Genomic DNA, 8,052 nt, shown 5'->3' with positions numbered 1-8,052 from the left:
AGACTTAAGATTTGTAGTCCAAAGGCACTTCCTGCCTTTAAGCACTGTAAACTGCTACAGGCAATGCAATCTGATATAAACAATGTCCAGCATATACATATAAACAACAGGCATGGGGGTAGTCACTCCCTGCCTGGTATTGGGAGATATCATCATTTAACTTTTCAACTATCAATACCACAAAGTCAATAAACAAAGTTGGATTTTGAAGGTTGACAACTTGTCACCGCTTCACTGTAGCTTAGATGGCCTCTCACTTGCAATGTCGCAGGAGCTTAAATGAGAGTCAGACAACCCAACACAGGAGAGAAAAAAAGTATTTGGAATGGACTACGGTCCATGAAGTCCTCATCTCTTTGTAGTGTGTATCACTGGCTGAATGATGGCTCTGTTGAAGAAGTTCCTTGTCTTTCAGGGAAATCTTGCATTGAAGCTCCAAGGTGGTGCCAAGTTGTCATTGATAATCTGTAGTTCTGTATCTTTGATGGAATTTTGGTGATAGGTGTCTGGTCTTTCATCAGCTGCTTGATGAGATGGAGGTGCAGTGTTGGCAAGAATGGTCATTTCGGGATGGACCTTGAGATCAGAGTTGAGATCTGTGAGTTTGAAGGCGTTCTCTGTCCCTGGAGATGTGTGGACGGTTTTAGAAGAAAGTGTGGTCCTGACAACAATGTGGTTTTCATTAGACAAGATGCTGGCACAGCTCTGGTGATACAATCTTCTGGATTTTGGTCATTTGGCAAGTAATGCCACTGTTCTGGTCATGTTGATGATGCGGAGGAACTGAAAGAAATCTTGGTAAACCTGGAAGATGTACTGAGCCAACTTGACAAATTAAAGAGTAGTAAATCACCTAGACTGAATGGTATACATCCAAGGGTACTGAAAGAACTCAAGCATGAAATTGCTGATCTGCTGTTAGTAATATGTAAACTGTCATTAAAATCGTCTGTAGTACCTGAAGATTAACAATCATACAATTTTCTGGTTGAAGTCATTGTCATGGTACCACAGGAATCTCAAGTAGTTTCTGTAGTCCGGGTGTACAACAAAGCAGTAGAACATCTAATGGATATCTGCTGTTATAGAGTTCTTTCTGAAGTGGAGGAGTGGCCTAGTGGTTAGGGTGGTGGACTTTGGTCCTGGGGAACTGAGGAACTGAGTTTGATTCCCGGCACAGGCAGCTCCTTGTGACTCTGGGCAAGTCACTTAGCCCTCCATTGCCCCATGTAAGCCGCATTTAGCCTGCCATGAGTGGGAAAGCGCGGGGTACAAATGTAATAAAAATAATCAAGACTCCCTAATAGGCTGTTAACTCATGTTAGACCCAGAAAGCAGTACATTGTTGAGCGAGATTCCTTGAAATTGAGCACTGGAATTGAGCACAGTCCTGATCTAGCCTGGTTTTTGTGGGTGATACACCCCAGTGGTAGGTGAGTACCAACATTCTTCATTATCTTTTAATGGTGGAGCTAGCTCTGCATTGCCATTATCCAGCATATTCTGCATGAATGTTGTAAAGTGCTGTATTCTCATTTTCTTCTCAGAGTCTTTTGTAATGAAGTGAAATGAGAGAGTTTGCTCTCTCTTGTTTGGAAATTGTGTTCTGGGTGTCCAGAATGGCAGCGGAGCCACCCAGCTGTTGGACTCATCCTTGTAGAATTCCTTATCCATGATTCTCAAGAACTCTGTCTTCTACTTAGAGTTGATTTGTCATCATCTTGGTGACTTGGAACACCAAATTCCCATGATGTTCTCCTAAATATAGTGGAGAGGTCTCCTGACAAATGGTTGAGCCGGGGTCTGGTTCTTCCCAACTGTAAACCTCCTTCACATACAGATGGTTATGACAAGGTTTGAACAAGGTGGTGCACCCATTTTCCAAGATGCATGTTTTGTAGACATCTACACTTGGTCTCAGTTTGTTAAGGTAGACGTCACCTACTATTACCCATCCCAGGACAAGACAGTAGGCATATGAGGCAGCAGATAGATCTGCATGTGACCCATGAATTATGATCAAGGTTGGTGCATCTCTTCCCAGCAAGAGGAAGATGTCATTTGGGTCCAAAGGCTGCAGATACTCCACTATAGGTTGGAGATGATGATGTTGCAAAACCTCTGGTTGGGAATTTCTTCTCGGTTATCAGGTATCAAATTACATTCAGTAGGAGTCAGTAGATTGGTCTTGTTGCTACCATCCATCATTTCTATTGTGTATCCACTTGCTCTTCTCCCCATCTTTCTAATCCCTGAACAGGTCTTGAGGTAGTAAGGCTAGCAAGCTCCTTGAATGTCAAATACACCAGGGACCAGTTACTCTGCTCATCTATAATGATATACATCTTTACTGCCTTTTCTTGTTGCTCTTTTGGATATACCTTAGTTACACATACCTTGGTGCATAACTGCCTACTGTGACCTCCTCCACACGTGTACAGTTGGAGTAACGTTCAGTGGTGATACTTGCTCTTCCTACTTCTCCCCACTGTGGTTTGACTCTGAGGCTGGGTTTCCTGTGGAAGAAGGTTTACTCTTGTCAGGGTGTAAAACGCAGACATGCTGGTTACTATTGAACTCTGCACACTTGATGGCTGATTTACAGTCATTAGCCATGTGCTTGAATGAAGAGCAACATTTATAGCAGATGCTGTACTTTTTAACAGTTCTTTACGTTCTCAAGGGTTTCTCCCTAAACCCTCTACATTTCTTGAGGGTGAGGTTTCTTGTGTATGGAACCCTGGATCCTCTACTTTCTCTGTAATAGGAGAATGATCAATTTGTGGTGTTGCTGTGGGTGACACATCTGTCATGTACAGCTACATGTTTCCTGGTGTTACTGTACTTCTTGATTGGCCTTTCACTCAGGAAGTAGCCTGTCTTGACTGCTTCAGGTACATCAAACATGAAGCTGGAATCATTTCTCCTTTGTTGCCAAATCTTGAATGAACTTGATGAAGACTGAAGGAAGGAAACTTCTCTTGGTTGTCCTTTTCATACTTTATACCTATTTATGACCATTTTTCTCTTACGTCATATGGCAGCTTTGATATCTCATTTATGCCCCAAGCTGTATCCAAATAGTACAGCCCAGGAAGGTTCAGATCAGCTTTAAGTGCTGCCAGTGCCTGGAGGAGGTCTCTTAATTCTTGTAACTTGTCATTGTCTTTATTTGGCACCTTTGGGTAACTCCTTATGCAGTTAATCAGTGCTTGTTGGATAGATTCTGGGCTGCCATAGTACTGGTCCAGTCTCTCCAACATTTCTTTCAAACCTCTTGATGGGTCATGCAAAAATGTGTCCAGTAGTCTCTTTACACAATTGGCTGACTCAGTTCCCAGCCACTTTACCATTAGATTCATCTCTTGTACTGGAGTGAGTTTCATAATTTATGTGGCATCTGTAAAGTTAGATTTCCACTTTCTACACTTTTTCGGGGCAGTCATTGAACTGGGTAAGCCCCATATTCACCATCTTTTTACTAGCCATTTATGTACAAGTCGTTGGTGAGGCCCCACCTGGAGTATTGTGTTTAGTTTTGGAGGCCGTACCTTGCTAAGGATGTTAAAAAAAATTGAAGCAGTGCAAAGAAAAGTTACGAGATTGGTATTGGATTTGCGTTCCAAGACGTATGAGGAGAGACTTGCTGACCTGAACATGTATGCCCTAGAGGAAAGGAGGAACAGGGGTGATACGATACAGATGTTCAAATATTTGAAAGGTATTAATCTGCAAACAAATCTTTTCCAGAGATGGGAAGGCGGTAGAAAGAGAGGACATGAAATGAGTTTGAAGGGGGGCAGACAAAAAAGATGTCAGGAAGTATTTTTTCACAGAGAGAGTGGTGGATGCTTGGAATGCCCTCCCGAGGGAGGTAGTGGAGATGAAAATGGTAACGGAATTCAAACATGCGTGGGATATACATAAAGGAATCCTGTGCAGAAGGAATGGATCCTCAGGAGCTTAGCCGAAATTGGGTGGCGGAGCTGGTGGGGGTAAGAGGGGTTGGTGGTTGGGAGGCGAGGATAGTGCTGGGCAGACTTATACTGTCTGTGCCAGAGCCAGTGGTGAGAGGCGGGGCTAGTGCTGGGCAGACTTATACGGTCTGTGCCCTGAAAAAGACAGGTACAAATCAAGGTAAGGTATACACATTTGAGTTTATCTTGTTGGGCAGACTGGATGGACCGTGCAGGTCTTTTTCTGCCATCATCTACTATGTTACTATGTGGCAAAATCTTCTCTCTGAAGTTTCTAACGAGCTGTGGCTGGTGGCTCTTGCTTAATCACAGGGTGTTTTAAATGAAGCATTTCCCTTGGTGTGCATTCCTGGAGCGAGAGACAGTGCTTGTGCATCTGTTTGTGTACAAGCGTCTTGATTACTTTGGTGGCAGTTTGTCTCAGTGGCATGCTTTACCATAGGCTTGCTTCTTTCGTGTGAATTAGACTCTGGTGTAGAGGAACGTGTTTGCTCAGAATCTGACTCTTCTGAGTCCAGACTGCGCTTTTGTATGCCAGGGTATGAGCCTTCACATATTCTGCTGTTTGCTGGGCAAAATCTTCTGTGATTATGTAGCTGAGCTAACTCTCCCCACAATACTGCCTTGTGGTTTCTTCAAGTGCTTTTACTTGGGCCTCAAGGACAGCTGCTTCTTAATCCTGCTGGAGCAGCTTCAAAGCAATGTCTAATTCTTTCTTCTGACATTCAGAGGTGGAAGCCTCAGCAGTGGCATTAGTCTCGGCAGTGGCAGCAGCAGCAGCATTACCCTTGGGAGTGGTGGCAGCAGCTACTGCTTTCTGCTGTTCTAATTTTTCTCAAGTTTTATGGTGGCCTCCTGTTTACTATAAAGAATCTTTGATTTGGCACCCACTGCATCCATTTGCAAGTTAAAAGCAAGAATACTTGTAGTGAACCTGCTAGAATGGCTTGTCTTGTGTGACTTTAGACGACTAGAACTTCTAGTGCTGTGCCTACAATTACCAGAGTGTAGTGACTGTTTTTCCCCTGATGGGGGTCTAAATTACCCTGTATTTTTTGTTCACTCCATTCAGCATTCTCACATTCCTTGCTGTCTTTGAATTGAGCCATAGCTCTGAACTGGTAAAATAAAACTTTTTTTTAACTGTGACTTCAAACCTTTCCTCTGTTCCAAACGATGTTACCTTTTGCTGAGAGGCTAGGAAGTGTATGCATGACAATTCTTTTGTTTTTTCTTTTGCAATGAGTGTGATTTTGAAAGGAGGTGTGACCCAAATGGATAATTTAGCTTGAGATGGAAAGAAGCTGAATATCTTGCAGGTAGTGTGTCTTAGGTCTGTGCCCAAATTGAAACTTTGATTACTATCACTATAGCAACAGTGGGGTTTGCACAACTGTTTCTTTTTTGTCAACACTGAGCCAGCTAATTCATTATGTAGCCTTAGCAATAGTTTGGAGTTTATTCACAGATACTTCTATTTGCTTAGCAATGGTCCTATACATTTTTGCTTTCTAATATGCTTATACTATTCTGCATCTTGCACTAAAGTTGAAGTATCCTGTTATCCACACATGTGTTACTTGAAAATGTCCACCAAGCCTTTTCCCTGCCCCTGAGATTTCCACTATAGTGTGCACGTTTTTTCTACCCCTTGCGATTTACTGTAGTCTTCAAGTTTTTACTATTCTGCTCTGTCTTCTGATAGGCTGTCTCTAGGTAGGAGAGTACCATGCAGTTAACCAGAGTATAGAACATCAGTGTGAAAACTCTTGAACTGAATTCTTCTTTAATGCAAATTCAAACAAAGAAACTAACTTATACTTCTGCAGTGGTGAACAGAAGTCTCTGCCCTTCAGATGTGAGTCTCTCTACCAGTTCTCTCTCTCTCACTGCAGAGATAAGCTGGGAGCTTTCAGTACTGGCTGAAGAGTGGGTGCTTTTGAAGGGAGAGTATGCAACAAGGTACAGCAAGTCAGCGTACAGATCTTAAAAGCTTGCGGCACATACTCGTGACCCCAATGGAGAGAGAAGGAGCCAGCTACAGCCCGGCATACACAGGGCTAAGGGCTAGCCAATAGGAAAAGTAGTTTAAGGCTTAGGGAACTGGGATGTGCTTAAGAAAAGCCTATTATAAAGCACTGCAGGAAAGATGAGTTGTAGTCCAAAGGTACTCCCTACCTTTCTCAAGGGCATCAGCATTAAACTGCTACAGGCAACCTATCCTATATAATAATTTGCACCATGAATGTTTCATGAAGCTGCCTGGGCCTCCATTCTGATTGGCTGTGCCTGGGACTGAAGCCTTCGATGATGTCATCCAGAGAACCCAAGCAACAGCAGTGCGGGCCCAGGTAGCTTCATCAAACGTTCATGGACAATAAAAGCTAAGAAAAAGGACAAAAACAACCAAGACTGCTGCCCTCCCAAACCACCCCTGACACAACAAGCAAGATAAGGGGGGGGGGGGGACATGAATGAACGCGACAGAAGCAACAACTCCTGCTGCCATGACACAGGCCCCTGACAGGCAGCTCCGAACAGAAAAAGATGATTTGAATCCTACTCCAAAGCCTCTGATGCGCCCCCCCCCCCCCCCGGCACATTAACCCCTTCGCCACTCACAGCTGCCACTGGTAACGCTGTCCGGCCGCTACTGCTGCTTCTCCTGTTGAGCAGCAGCGGCTGCTACAAAAAGAAAAAAAAACCCATAAATATGTTTAAACCCAGCCCAAAGCATTCACAAATGCCTGAGTCTTAAAATGCAGTCTCTGCAGCCGCTCCTCCTCTCGCCTCCACGTCCCTGCCCCTGGAGTAAGACCCTGGAGGAACGGCTGCAAAGACTGCGTTTTAAGACTCGGGCATTTGCGAATGATTTGGCCTGGGTTTAAAAACATTTATCGCTTTTTTTCCTTTTTGTAGCGGCTGCTGCTCAACAGGAGAAGCAGCAGCGGCTGGACAGCGTTACCACTGGCAGCTGCGGGTGGCGAGGGGGTTTGATGCGCCGGGGGGGAGGGGAGGGTTGCTGAACATGGATGGCTGCAGGGGGAGAGGAGGGTAGCTGGACATGATGACTGGAGGGGCACAGGGGAGAGGGAGGTGGGGAGGGGGTCCTGAGACCAGAGAGGGGGGGGGGTTCACACTTATGTCTCTCACACTCTATCTCGGTCACACACACACAGTCTGACTCACACACACACACTCTGTCTCACACACACACACTCCTCACACACACTCTGAAGGAAAACCTTGCTAGCGCCTGTTTCATTTGTGTCAGAAACGGGCCTTTTTTTTACTAGTATACATATAAACAATAAGTAATCTGTCTCCATGCAAATGGGAGAAGAACAAGCATGTTATAAGTACTTCTGATGGAGATGTTTCAAGTTCTCCTTTCCTTAAATGTAATACTTGGTGCCTTTGTGGCATGTCCCCTAGTCTTTGTAGTTTTAAAGAGGAAACCATTGATTGTGTTTATTGGTTCCATTTCACTCAAGATTTTATAGACATCCCCACTCAGCTATCGCTCCAAATTGCAGAGCCCTATCCTCCCTAGCCTTTCCTCATATGAGAGTTGTTCCAGCCCCTTGATAATTTTGCTCACCGTTCTTTGTGTGTGTTTTGTTTTTTAGATGCAGTGACCAGAATTGCACACAATACTCAAGATGCAGTTGCAACATGGAATGATACAGAGCCATTATATGCTTTACATTTTTTTTTTTTTTTTAATAAATTCCAGAACTTCCTTTGCAGTGAAATGTGTGTTACTGCTGTGTCTTTACTTTTGCAAATACTTTTCAGTGCAAGTGAAATTATATTTATTCACAGGGGAATTAGCGCACACCTTTGTTAAATTCTAAGTTAATGCAGCAGTATGACAATTTAATGTGCCTTACTGCCTGGGTTCAAATAACAAAAGAAAAAGTACCAGGAGCCTTCAAAAAAGGGACATAAGATTTTAATCATATGTGTTGGTTAATCGTTGGGTGGACCCGACACGATCTGTGTTTCGGAGCACAGTGCCTCCGTCAGGGGTCTATATTAGGCATAGAAACAAGGGTTAAAAATATATGCATAC

Source organism: Microcaecilia unicolor, chromosome 8, assembly GCF_901765095.1.
Source record: "Microcaecilia unicolor chromosome 8, aMicUni1.1, whole genome shotgun sequence".
Taxonomy (NCBI): domain Eukaryota; kingdom Metazoa; phylum Chordata; class Amphibia; order Gymnophiona; family Siphonopidae; genus Microcaecilia; species Microcaecilia unicolor.
The sequence above is the reverse complement of the archived record's forward strand: the minus strand, read 5'-3'. Positions refer to the sequence as shown.